Source organism: Sinocyclocheilus anshuiensis, unplaced genomic scaffold (assembly GCF_001515605.1).
Source record: "Sinocyclocheilus anshuiensis isolate Anshui unplaced genomic scaffold, SAMN03320099.WGS_v1.1 scaffold1189, whole genome shotgun sequence".
NCBI lineage: Eukaryota > Metazoa > Chordata > Actinopteri > Cypriniformes > Cyprinidae > Sinocyclocheilus > Sinocyclocheilus anshuiensis.
In genome coordinates this window covers 23622-38713 of record NW_015552686.1, presented here as the reverse complement: position 1 = coordinate 38713, position 15092 = coordinate 23622, and the positions used below count along the sequence as shown (strand labels likewise).

The window sequence follows — 15092 nt, the reverse complement described above, 5'->3', positions numbered from 1 at the left end:
AGGATGACTTGAGGGTGAGTAATTTATGGGCTAATTTTCATTTTTGGGTGAACTAACCCTTTAACTTCAACTGTCCCAATACTTATGCTCACATCAAATAGTGGGATGAACTCTAAAAGTGCTGTCCTTTTTATTTGGTAAAACATGTATGTGTTGAAACAGCTAATAATAAAATGTGACATTCTGTAGTTTTGTCTCATATTCATCTTTTAATCATATTTGCAGATGTCTTGACTTGTATACACACAAACACACACACACACACACACATATATATCTCCACACTGTTGCTACTCACTTGGGAGCATGTGTGCTTCCTGCTCCTCTGTGTCCAACAACCAGAGCGCTCCTTTTCTTCCAGTATTTGGTGAAAGACTGGCTCATGTCACACTGAAAGCCTTGGATAGGACGCGTCACCAAGTAATCCACTGAAATCCCATAAAGAATAAAAGCATTTATTTTATTTAATGTTTAAGCCAACACTTAATGCTTAAATTTAATGAAATCAGCACATCAGTAAATGAATGGCATCATAACCACAGTATCTAGCTACTTAGCTACAATGCAAGCAGGGAGTGGATCTTTCCAACATGAGTGACTTTACCCTCTATTTACATAGTCTGTGACGTGTTTACAGGGGCAAATGTTGTGTGCATGCAGTAAAAGAACAGATACTATCATGGGCAGCAGGAATGTGCATTAGTTTTATGGTGTAAAATAAATGAGATGTTTAGACTTTGAACAACAGTGCATTGTGGTACTGATTATACCTCTAACTTTTCCAATAGTCTGTCTGGCATTCCGGCTCATGATGGGTAGGGTGACCACACCCTGATCTTTGCCACTCTCCACAAAAGTGGATGACAAGAGGATTGCGGTGCCCACGTGACCTGGATGGACATCACCCTGAACCACGGTCTCACTCAGGTCCTCCTAAACAACAAAGACGTAACATAACAATCATAAGTCACCAAAAGGATTCGTGCAAAATGAACGTAAATTAATTTAAAAACTCCATCAACATGCTTTGTGATGCAATTGTGGACAAAATCTTCCTATTAAACAATACCAAAGATTACCTCAAAGAACTCAAAGGTGAGCTCTAGGTTGTCGGGGTCCATGGTGTGAATACTGTATTCGGTCCACTGGGAGGGTTCAAGGGCGTATCCACATTCTGGCTGGGAATGACGAGACTTATATCCGCTGTCACTGATCATACTGAACTCCAGCATAGTGGTCATCTTATGCCATGATGAAGGGCTTTCCTCTTCTTCCTCCTCGATACCTTCCAGCATCAGCTTCAATCTAAAATATATGAATTATATTTTAGCATATTCTTTGAGTGAAATCAGGCATCAAAACAGTATAATAAGAATTTGAAAAGACAAATAAATGTTTAGTACTTGGTCTATAATAATGTATAGTGCTTGACTTGAAAAAAAAATATTGCAATATTTTGCATCCCACTAATTAACAGATCAATTTGACTAGTATTTTTTTTTCTTAGAACATACTTCTAAGGACCTTGTGACTGACTGACCTTGAGATAAGCTTTCTAAGAGTTAAATATGTATTCTGTACTGAAGGATATTACCTGAAGCGTGACTTCTTCAATTTTTTCTTAGTAATAGGTACTGGAGTTTTCACAGAGTAATGAAGCCTGAGACGAATTTCTGTCTGGCACGTCAACCAGCCAGAGTCCACACACTCAATGCCATCTGCAGATCAAACAACTTTTATTTGCATGGTAAGTAAGATAGCATGATGTTGTTTCGTTTTGCATTAAAACGTTTATGTAGTTTAAATGATCAAACTTACTATGGACTCCAAAATGTCCATCGTCAATCACGAGCTCAGGTTCTGCAAGACATAACAAAATTTAATATGGAAGGTCAACTGCTCCTGCTACACATCTACAAAAGTTAAGAGTCACCAGTACAGAGTAAATAGACACCACCACCATGGCACATTCATTTTCTGGTTTGTTTCTTAAACAATCAAAATATACAGATAAAAATTGAAAGTGTTCAGTTTGCTCCGTACTGGATGGAGCTCTACACGTTTGTAGCCTTATATCATGCAAGCAAGAAATGGGCATGTTAGAATTTAAGAGTAACACTAAAGATAATTATAATAGATTAATACTTGGTTGGCAAAAGTTAAATAACAATAATCTAAATGCATAATCCAGCAAGTGTTACCATGCAAGCAAACTGTTTTGTGGCAACCCAAAGAAATGCTGACAAACTTTTAAAGAACATAACACGTTGCATCTGGAGCAAACAGTTACATGATTAAAACTATGGATCCTGCCAAGTAAAAAAAAAAAAAAACAATAGTATAGATGTATTGTGTTATGTAATAAATTGTTTTGCATAGTTTGTTAAATGCATGTGTGTTAATTGTGTTGTGTATGTAAATACAGAAGCGTTAAATGCATGCATACTTTAAAATACATTTTAATGTTGTTTTTAATGTAAAAATAAACTCAAGATAATTAAAGAAATTATTTTAAAAACTTCTTTCAAAGAAATAAAAAGTGTGTTGTGCATGTAAATAAAGAAGCCTTAAATGCATATGTGTTTTAAAATAGATCTTTTTAATGTAGCTTCTAATGTAAAAATCAACTATTAAAAATGAACATATTAAAAAAAAAAAACTTTCTTTAAAGAATTAAACCCAAACATTTTAAGTGGCTAAATTAGAGGAAGGCAAAGCAAAAAAAGGGTTGCTTGTAAACCCAAAAATGCGCCAGTGAAAACTGCTTCGCTCTGTTTATCTATGAGGAGTAATAGCCCACTAAATGTTATGGTTTCTAATAATTACGTTCCATTAGATTCCCTTAAGTGGCTTTTATTGACACTACATCTGTCCATGACAAATAACACTAAAATCCTATGAAATAGACATTTTTATTATTTTCTTTAGAACATGCATCAATGATTTATGCATGTCTTATTGTGCATGATACACTGATGAAAATAAGAAAATAATGTGGGTAGGGGAAAATAATATTAACCAACAACAATCATGGCCACTCTAAAGTCTAGTAATGCTCTGAGAGATAAAATTAAGTCCCACATCACATTACTTTCCAATAGTTCCATTCATTTGGAAATATGTCATATTTCAAACGTGAAATGTGTTGTGAATGTTTCATGTAGTCTTTAAAAAAAGCTGAATTCAGCATGTATTGATAATTCACGCTTAGAGTTAAAGGGGACAAACTGATCTGAATGTAATAAGAATGAAGGAAGGAGTCTACAGGTTGCATTAGACACTCAAACGTGTGGACTATTCTGGGATCAGATACCTGAGGGACTCAATGAGCGTGGCAGCTGATGGGTCTCCCATCTACTGACTATGACTTGACATGGCCCACCTGCATTCTGTAATTTCAAATGGGGGTTAAGATTATGAACAGATTTTGGAAAAACAAAGCCCACTTTGGCCATTCAAACCAAAGTCTCACTCCTGAAAAAAGAATATGAAATATAGTCACCACTTTCTGCCAGCCAGCCAGTTGGTTGACATCTGAAAAGTGGACTGATTGATTAGTCAGAAGAAACACATTGGCATTTTTCACAGTGTTTAACTAGAGATCTCCAGGTTATTTATATACGTAAAAAAAAAAAGCTTTGGAAAACCTTGTACTTACCACCTCAAATGAGCTTACTTTTCCGCTAATACTTCCCTAACTATGAATAATTGTTTCTAAATTCTTAATTCTTGTTGAAAATATTTCCGTTCTAAATTCTAAAAGAATATTTCTGGCTGGGAGATAACAACTGACATGTAAATATTATGCATAAAGGACAACATGTTAGGAGGGGCTCGCAGGAAACCTGTTCCAGAAATGTCATTCTCCAGGGGAAAAAGAAAAAAAAAAAAAGTACCCAGAACTGAGTGGAGTTCAGCTAAAAGAGATTAACAGCTGTGAGGAGAATGACCTGGAAACCCCACACACGCACACAGAAGGATTTCAACAACTTCAACTCTTAAAAAATCTATTACATTTTATTACTTGCATTCTTTTTTCTATGTAAACATGTGCTAGACTGACGTGTTTGACCGGTTGTGATCACGTGTCTTGCGCATGACACGGCGTTCTAAAAACGCAGCGCTCAAGTTCAATAAGTTCAACTTTTAAAGGAGACATATTATGCCCCTTTTTACAATATGTAATATAAGTATCTGGTGTCCCCAGAATGTGTCTGTGAAATTTCATCTCAAAATACCCTACAGATCCTTTATTATATCATTTTGAAAATGCCTATTTTTAGTGGAAGCAGAAACAGGCTGCTTTTCGTTCCTGTCTCTTTAAATGCAGATGAGCTGCTGCTCCCCGCCCCATTTTCCAGAATAGAGCTGCACCATTACAGCTCATACCTGCTAAAAAACATCTGTTTTGGTTCTGATTATCATGTTTATCGCGCTGAAATCATGTTAGTTATTAGTTTAAACTTCTGATATGCGGTTTTCTGAGCGCACACATCCGAAGCACACGGACAGAAAGCGGCTGCCACAGCATGTGAGTACTAAACTAAGTTCTCATTCACACACAAGTTTACGTTAAAAACACACACGAGTTACAAAAACAGTCGGTTATGTCTGTGAAGGTAAACAGCTGGAAAATAAATTGCATGTTTATTTTAGATCTTTGTGGCAGCAGCAATATACATTCAATAAATCAATAAATCCACTGCTCTTTTGTCTCCTCTGAGGCTGGGACTCTAAATAGTGTTCTGTGCTCGTCTGTGCAGCCAAAGACAGAACAGTTAGCATGTTTTGCTCAAACTTTCACCATGGCATTAGAACTGGTACACCGTTGTCGCTTGCGAAATCAAAATGATGGCGCCGTGGGTGGAAACTTACAGATTAAGGGGCGGTAATATTATAATGAGATCCCTTTGCCACGTCACTAGGGGAGCGAAATCAGGCGCGCTCTTTTTTGCAGATGCTTGCAGAAAAATGCTAAGATCCCTTTGCCACGTCACTAGGGGAGCGAAATCAGACGCGCTCTTTTTTGCAGATGCTTGCAGAAAAATGCTAACCAAAACAAAGTTACTGGGTTAATCTTTTTCACGTTTCCTTTGTTGGTAGATGCACCGGGGACCTGATTATAGCACTTAAAACCTGGAAAAGTCAAATTTTCATGATATGTCACCTTTAAAAAAACATGTCTCGAGACCTTGCGCTTTTTCTGTGTTGGGTAATCAGTTCACCATTGGGGCTTTAAAGGTTAATTGTGAACCTTCTAGGAATCACTTCTATCTTGTTTGTTTACTAGGAAAAGAAAATCTCACCTTGGATTCCAAAATGAATCCCTTGAAGTAGCGATATTTGGTTTCACCCCCTCTAGGAACCTCAACGGTTGCTCTCCACAAGGTGCTGGGTTGAGACGAGACACAGAAGATAAATATGTGGGTCAAGGGTAACTATGCTTGCGCTGGAAGGCAAACATAAGATGGCATTGCACATGTACCCATCCTCCTCTGCTGGCTGCAGGGTCACGGCTTTTTGATGACACCAGCAGCCCAGGGATTCACAACTGCCAACCACTGCGATCACCTCGCCTGATATAGAAACAAAATATAGTTTATTAATTCTCTCCTTTGTGGTAAGCAAAGGAATGTGTCTCCAAGTAATACAGTGCAAAAAGATGACATTCTTTTCAACACTATCATATTTATCACGTCAACATTTGCCAGACAATAAATATAGATACAGGTTATATTTGTGATGCAATCATGCATGGTTAAAATAACTTGATAATGCTTATTATTACCAAAACATTTCTTGTATTATTCATTTCTATATTACGACTATAGCAAAAATACACTTTTAATGGTGAGATTTTGTAATACATTTCTTTAATAATAACATTAGCACATTTTACAATGTTTTTATTTACTTTTACTGCCACATCTATGCCAAAATCAACAATGTTATGATTACAATGTAATTTCAATACATTGTTTACAATAATTTAACAATTTAATACAACCAAAATATACATATATACTTAAATTAACAACAATAGCCATAGTAATAATAACAATTATATAGAATTTTTCAATTTAATGTATGGTAATGATTCTAAAGTTAACTTAAACTTTTAAACTTTTCAAAAAAAATGTCCATTGTACTATATTTTCTGAATAAATGATTAAATGTCTAATTACTTCAATAAATGTCCACAAAAATGAAGGCAGTATTTATTGATAATGTACTTACATTATGCACAAAAGATTACTGATCTGCCATGAAGTTAATATTAACTTAACACATACTAACTAAAGAATATGTTATTTTCTCAAATATTACATTTTAAACGTTAACATTTTATAAATGCTTAATAATAACACTTTATTTTTTTTAAACTACTCCTCTTGGGAAAAAAGCGTCTGCTAAATTAATCAAATGTAAATGTAATGTACATATAATAACTTCAGTTAACACCATTATCATATTATTACATTATAATGCTTCAAATCACATCAAACAATGTACCTACATAGCTAGAACCATAAAACACTGTAAAACAGGTTGACCTAGTTTAAAACAGCATGCAAAGCGAGTGACTTACAAATCTGAAATTGTACTTTTTTACTCAAGTTCAACGGGATGTTCTTAGTTCAATGTTGCAACTTCTTTAAACTAAATTATCTAAAAAAAATATTAAATCTATAGGCTATAGCATGTACTATAGAAGGGATGTGATGACTAGGTCAGTCATAGCATCAGAAAACACTCAAACAACTCCAAAATATCACATTTACATTAGTTTAATTAGATTGTCTTGATTGTTTTTATTAATAAAAACTTTTTAAATTACACAATTAGTAAGCGTCTAAAAGAAAACCTTCTGTCAATAGATATGCAAATATACTTCACAGTTGAACTTCTGATTGATAATGTAATAATTGTTAATGACTTATTAGTGAAAGTTGTACACTGTGTTATAGGTTACTTCTATTGAATTATTCCTCTTACCCAGTGCTGTGGTCCCTCTCACTGTCAGAGTGACTTTAGTGCTGTCCATGACTGACACTCAGGCAGAAGGAGAAGAGAATGAAGAGACCTAAAACACAGAGAGAAAGAAACACATCTGATGCCCGGTGCAAAACAAATCCAAGCCACGTTAACAGCATCAGCTGATCTGGATTTGCCCAGTGGTCTGATACCTGCTGTGCACTTTTAAAGCCCCTTCTGGTTCTTTAAGAATCCTTTACATTATAAATGTATTACAATTATACGCCCTAAACATTACCAGAAATATTTTTACTACTGCTGGACGCAGTATTAGAGAGGGAAATAATGGTATGTCAGATCCATGAATCTAAACGCGATCTTAAGAGAGTAGCTTTCACCACGTTTCATGAAACTCGCACTGTTTGAGTGGAAGAAGCGAAACAACACGGTCTGAACCGGCTACAGCAGGTTACTGTCAGTGACAACAACACCCGGTATCCAAAGATAGCTCAAAACATAGCAAGCTATCTACCTAGAAAACACTGTTACGTTCTAAAAACGCTAACGTTACCTAGAAAGGGACTCCACTAGGTTTTGAGACGCAGCCACTATTTGCGGAGCGAAAACGTGTATATGTGTAGCGTAAAACGAAATGTATAGCGTACATTCAGTGTCGAGTCCCGCCGATATAGCGATTAAAAACATGATAAAGTGACAATTACCTGGGTTTAAAGACAAATATCCATCCTTTAGTACGGCGGTACCGGGAAACGTTAATCGCGCGCTGACGTGCCCATGTTTACATGTAAGTTACGCGGATCTCTGCAAGCCCGGTAATGCGACACTGTTAGCTGTGAATCATTTCTTAAAAGAGATGTATCTACGTGTTAAGCTTAAATTTTTTACGTCTCTCAATTATGCGAATCTATGTGCTGGTTGAAAAAAAGATTTAAAGGTTAAAATTGCGTTGAGAAGGCCACTTTGTTGTAGGAAATAAAATGAGAGAGGGCCGCTGATCTATATGTTTAATCTATTATAGATCAGTGGGGAGGGCTCGAATTGAACAACTCGACTCCGCCTCTCTGCGTTTTCTGGACACATATGATTGGTGGAAGAAGTGATTGACGTTCGATGGGCGGGACTTCTTGGATGGAGTTCATCTGCGCAAGATGATATGAACACGATGCAGTCAAATATAATTATTAGTGTAATATAGTAATTAATATTAAATCAATTATTAAACAGACATTTTAATTGTTACCTTTTTAACTGAACACAAATAACAATTCTTTAAAATAAATAAATAATCTATATCGGAGATTTTAACGGCACTGTTTGCTAATGAAGAGCGTTAGGCTACTGGTGTAGTAGGCTATTTTTATATTGAGAGCATACTTGCAGAAAAATAAATTCACTGCTATACAATTGTGTGTATGACCATTAAATTTGAAAGCTTTGATACTTTTAGCTGTCTGAACAGGGTCAGAGGACTTCTTAACAGTAGGCTATATTATGGCTGATGAACCAATAAATAAACAAAACAGATTAAGTTAGTGCACTCAAAGTAACAAGCCAAGCATTATTTTTAATTAATGTTTAATAGTATATGTGTGTGCAATCAAAAAGGCTGGCAAGGTCAGACAAACCTTTGCTGTAAAATCAGGAGAATGTAGACTATTGATTTTATAGTGGCCCGCCTTTCAGCAGAACTGGTTGCATAATGAGATGCCTCAGCAGGACAGAACACAGTCTGCAACTCTGTGTTGCATAACAGAGGTCAGTCAGGCACATGCATGTTTAAGAAAATGTTCAGGGGAAAACAGTAGGGTGAGAAAGTTCAAAAAGATAAACCATATCTTCAGTCATAAGGTTTTGCTGTGTCCTTGATTTCTTTATGTTTGCCACCGCTGGTAGCTTTTCCTGTTCCTGAGTGAGCCATTGAGAGGTAAAATACAATTGGTCTTTTGAAAAGAGCTAGGGCTATTGCTCCCAGAATGGTGAATGGTGTGTATTTGACAGTGCTTAGCACAACTGAATGGATGGGACCGCAGGATTATAAATATTTAATGAGTCAGTCTCTTTCTCTCTTGTATCATGTTTTCACCCTCCCGCTGTTTGCCCTCGTCTGTGGATAAGATAATAGACAGATAATGAATAAAGTGTGTGCCTACTGGTTTTAAATGGTGAATTAGTACAGTGCCAATTCCACCCTCAAACACATACAAAAGAAAAGAATTATAATGAGGCTTTTCAGAATGCACTACTTAGTATGCTTATTTTCATGCTTGTATTTTCAAGAAAGGAGAAGAAGTGAGAACTCTGGACAACTTCTTTGTGTGGTCATATGATAGAGAACACCGAGTTCTATTTTTCAATGTGTCAAGACCTCTTATATGCTGGGAAATGTGATTAAGGGGTTTTTCTGTCCGAATAAGCCTTTTACTTTCACATAAGTACTTATAATTTTTTGCCTCTATTCAAAGAGGACTACGAATCACAATATATTATTACATATTTCCTTCTCTTTAAATTTGAATCTATATTAATATGATTTTTGTTACATTTTAAACATTTAATTGGATTTTTATCCATTTATCAATTAACATTTTATTATTTGTATAGTTTTCTCTTTTAAACATGCAGTGCAAGATCGGTCTCTTTTTGGGCAATTCAAATGCAAGCAGGTAAATTTGGTGGGCGTTCATATTTTGCAAGAAACTGAAATACACTATACCTTTCAAAAGATTGGGGTCAGTTGGGGTTAGTAAGATTTTTATTCAGCTAGGATGCATTAAATTGATTAAAAGTGAGACTAAAGACTGGAGAAATGGCTGCTGAAAATTCAGCTTTGTCAGTGATAAATTAGCTACATTTTAAAATATATTCAAATATTCAAGTTATTTTAAATTGTAATAATGTCACAGTAGTACTGTATTTGCTGTAATTTTTCATCAAATAATAGCAGTCTTGGTGAACATAAACTTCTGTTTAAGAGGTGGTTTGTGGTTATGAAAAACTCAAAATCATGTAAAAGATTTCAGATTGTGGATGTGAAAGGAATAGCTCTACCCAGTGGAATGATGGGTATAGTGCACTCAATTCATATGCTGCAGTGTAGCCTATCCATTTATGCATACGTTTGCAACATTCATTCATCTTTTTCCTAGAGATGGTGAAGTAGAAGTAGAAGTAGAAGCTGACACAGTTAAAAGTCTTTTGGATGTTGTGACATTTTATACCCCATCTCTCCACAGATGAACCAATAAAGAATCTCGCTATTAAAGCTATTCTTATTAGTTGTTAAACATATAGAGCAATTCAAATTTCAATACTACTACTACTAAATAAATAAATAAATGTATATTTTTAGTATTTTTATGAATTTTATATGTATATACTATACGTATTGGTATATATACACGAGTTAAAGAGTTTGACTTTCACACTGATTTGTAGTTTGATGATGTTTTTTCTTGCCATTTATGTAGAATTAATTACTTTATAACCCTTAATCAAACTCTTAATTTGTATAGATCCAGCAGATAGGCTACCATGCATAATGTCATCGTCAATCAAAGACAGAGACGCTGCCAGTGTGAACAACAGCATACGTTTTTTTTTAATGTAGATCAGATGCCATTATAATGGATCCGACATCATTCAGAGGCCATTTGCACTTCAGGGCTGCATGCGGTTTGCTTCATTTGCACATCAGACACTAGATTTTGATGACAAGCCTTTACACGTGACCTTCACATTTCAATTATTTTGAGTGGGGCAAGCAGAGGAGGCTTCAATCTATGCATGCAAACAAACAAATGCAACCGGAGGTCCAAACATACACAGAATAACAGAAACAAAAGCATGTTCACTTTGTTCATCCCATGCACTTTTTGTTGTAGGTCACGCACACAAGGAATAACCACAACATAAAAAGGTATCGAAAGCAGAAAATGAGAGATCTGATTAAATACAGTTCACATTCATTTACATGAACAAGTGGTGTGATTCACTCTGAATGCTCCCATTGGCATTTTTAAGACTAACTGATGTAGACTGTTCACTGAATTAGAATTAGACTGGTATTCATGTAATTGAATAACAAGAACAAACCAGAGGGCTTAATTTTGTTCTGTTTCAAGAGACTAAAGTTGAACGGCCAACTTTATCAAAGTTTTAATAATAAGCATTTATGGTCAATTCTATGAAAGGGTATAACAGTTAGCCTATAGAAATGTGGGATATTTATATAAATTTGTATATAAATATATTTTTGTATAAAGTTTATTTATTTTTTAATTAAGTAATTAATTAATTCATGAACCCGTTCGAAGCTCTGATCTAAATCAAATGATTCACGATCCATGCTCCAAAGTCCCGATCTGAATAATGATTCATGAACCCGCTCTGATGTTCCGATCTAAATCAAATGAGTCGCAATACCCACTCCGAAGTCCCGATCTGAAACAAATGATTTGCGATAAACGCTCCGAAGTTCCGATCTGAACTAAAATATTCACGAACCTGCTCCAAAGTTCCGATCTAAATCAAACTATTCATAATCCGCGCTTTAAATCCCGATTTGAATAATGATTTTTGAACCATCGTTTCAGATCGGGACTTCTGAGCGCGTATCACGAATCTTTTAATTTGCGAAATGATTCGCGAACCAGCTCTGTTCCTATATTAATCAGACGATTCTCTAACCCGCTCCGAAGTTCTGATCTAAATCAAATGATTTGCGATACGCTCTTCGAAGTCCCAATCTGAATCAAATGACTTGCGATACACGATCTGACTGGAGCACTTCGAAACAGTGAATCATTTTGCGATGTAATGGTTTAACTGATTCTGAGTTTACAATTATTGCTAAGCAATGTCTAAATTCGAAAAATTCTTTTGATCTGGTTTTTGCTAGTGAATGGAGTCTGAGTTTGAATGGAGTTTGAGTTTGAAATGAGTCAGAAAAGTTCCAGCGTAAATTATTCACTCAATTGAATCGCTTTGTCTGTTTCTCTGCTACTGGCTTAGATTGCTAGTTTTATGACATTAACTGAAATAAGTGAAAAAAGTATAATGTGTACAAATAAAATATCCATATTTCCATTCCTACTTTCCTCGTCGAAACATCCAACACAAATCTACAAACAGGTAAGATAACCAGTTTACTGCCAACTAGTGAAACTCTCCATTAATATGACAAGCTGCACCTCAAAATACATGTTAGATGGAAACATAGTGCATTATGATCGAGTTTGTAGCTTAATGACCATTGCAATTCAGTTGGTGACAGTTCAATAGGAAATGAGTTGAAAGCATTCAGTCTTCTCATATACCATTGAAGGTAATGTTTAATGTTTAATGACTGGCAAGAGCAGCTTCCAAATCTTCTATACTTATCTTGCTGGATCTGTCCGCTGCTTTTGATACGGTGAACCACCAGATTCTCCTGTCAACCCTACTGGAAAATGGCATCTCAGGAACCGCACGCCAGTGGTTTGAGTCTTACCTCCCAGATAGGTCCTTCAAGGTATCTTGGAGAGGTGAGGTGTCCAATCTAGCTACTGGGGTGCCTCAGGGCTCAGTTCTTGGACCACTTCTCTTCTCTATCTACATGGCATCACTAGGTTCTGTCATTCAGAAACATGGCTTTTCATATCACTGCTATGCTGATGACACTCAACTCTACCTCTCATTCCATCCTGATGATCCGACGATAGCTGCTCGCATCTCAGCATGTCTAACAGACATTTCTTGTTGGATGACGGACCATCACCTTCAACTCAACCTGGCTAAGACAGAACTGCTTGTGGTTTCAACAAACCCATCACTTTATCAAAATTTCACCATCCAGTTAGGCTCATCAACCATAACTCCTTCAAAAACAGCTAGAAACCTTGGAGTTGTGATTGATGATAAGCTGAATTTCACAGACCACACTGCTAATTTTAATTCTAATTTATCTACTTATCTTTTTTATTAAAAAAAAACTAACACTAGCTTTCTATTTTTTTCTATTCTATCTACTTGTTTTTCTTTGTGTGTGTGTGTATATATATGTATATATAAATATAGGCTAAACGAGACTTGTCATTAGCACATTGTTGCTCTTTTGTTAGTTTTGATTGCTTCTATTGTCCTCGTTTGTAAGTCGCTTTGGATAAAAGCGTCTGCTAAATGACTAAATGTAAATGTTTAATTTGTAAGAATATATTGTAATAAATATTTGAGAAATTATTGTTTTATCTTATTATATTAGTCTATATAGATTGATAGCCTATGTAAAAAGAGCAAATAAGCAGATGAACACAAAACAGCTAGAGTGAATAGGTTTGATTTTGACATTTGTGGGAATATAACAGCAAAACCCCCTCCCCATCCAACTACCCCAACATTTTTGCATTTATGATAGACTTTTGACCAAAGTTTCTTGTCATCTAAAGTTTATTGCCATTGTAGCCAACATACATCTATGGTAGCCATTAGCCAACATACTCATAATAAATAAAGAGAGCTTTTTATGTTACAATTTAGTAGTCGATATTAGTATAGAGACATGTCCCTAGCGTCCCTACTTGATTCTACGCCCTTGTTTTATAACAATAAATAATTGTATAAATGTCTTTCAATGAAATGCATTCCTGCTGAATTAAAGTATTAATTTATAATAAAAAAAACCTTACAAAACATTTGAACAGTAGTGTAGCCTATATTATTTTACTAACAAATTAAACACTTATTATTTAGCTGTTTTTGTAAACTTGCAAAGGTATCACGTTTACCTGATGAAAGTGGTCAATCACATTACTGTTGTCAGTCTGAATTCTTGTCCTTTTTTCTTGTCCTTTTTCTACCAGATATGATGTTAAAAGAGCTACAGGGCAGCATTCGGTCAACTTCATTAACATTCATCTTTGCCCATAAGTCCAGGACTGAAAGGTGAGGTCTATGATTTACTTCTCTCTTCATTTTAGTTTCACACAGCAGTGAATGCCGCAGGTCATGCTGGAACACCAGGCCCATGTTTATACCTCCTCAGATCGTATTATCCAAATGGAAGATCATGCCCGTAGCCTCGAGACACGAGGGATCAGTCTGGTGCACACAGTGTTCAAATGTCAGATCTCCGTTAAACACCTCTGCCACTGCGAGTTCTCATCTGGATCAGGACCGCAGAGGTAATCAGTGATGTCTGATCGATTTCAGATAGGGCACCGGGGCTGCGATCAGCTGACAAGCGTGAACTCGGAGGGTAATTGATGAATTAAAGGGGATCAGCAGGTCATCTTTGATGTGGAAACTTTTGGAAGGATTAGATTAAGTCACTTAATTGTCTGATATTGTCTTGTAAGGCAGACGGTGCTTATCAGCATCTCTCTCATTTCATCACCCTCTCCCTCGAGTCCTGACTCCATCAGATTATCTGAAAGACAGGAGGCTGAGATTATGGACTGTCTCTAAAATAGAGTTATTGTCATATGGTTCTGCAGAAGCTGTTTCTACTGCTGCATGTTTATCAGATTTCCAGTGTGACCAAATTCACTGGTTTACATCAGTAAAATGAAAACCATTAAAAACATTTTTTGTTACTTAATATAAACATTAACTAAAATATATTACAAAAAACTTAAACTCATCGTACTTCAGCTAGTTGTCAAGGCAACATGTCATATTTTCATTTAGTTAAACTTGAGGTATTAAAATAACTAAAACGGAAATAAAACTTTATTTAGACATTTTAAAATATTTTAAAATATAAAAATATAAAGCACAATAATATTTTAAAATATAAAAATGATAAAGCACAATATATATATATATATTATGGAGACATTTCACCCCAAAATGATATAAAATGAAATGAAAATAAATAAATAAGGAAATACATACATACATACACTACCGGTCAAAAGTTTGGGATCAGAACGATTTTTAATGTTTTTACAGGAGTTTCTTATGCTCATCAAGGCTGCATTTATTTGATCAAAAATAGAGGAATAAATGTAATATTGTGAAATATTATTACGATGTAATATAACGTTTTTTTCTATTTTAATATACATTAAAATCTAATTTATTCCTGTGATGCAAAGCTGAATTTTCAGCATCATTACTCC

General features: G+C 35.4%; 1 pseudogene; it reads right to left on the bottom strand.

Moving 5' to 3' along the window:
• Positions 1–7985, bottom strand: part of LOC107667612 (glycerophosphocholine phosphodiesterase GPCPD1-like) — an 18855-nt pseudogene extending 10870 nt beyond the window's left edge.
• Between the last annotated feature and the right edge of the window lie 7107 nt (positions 7986–15092).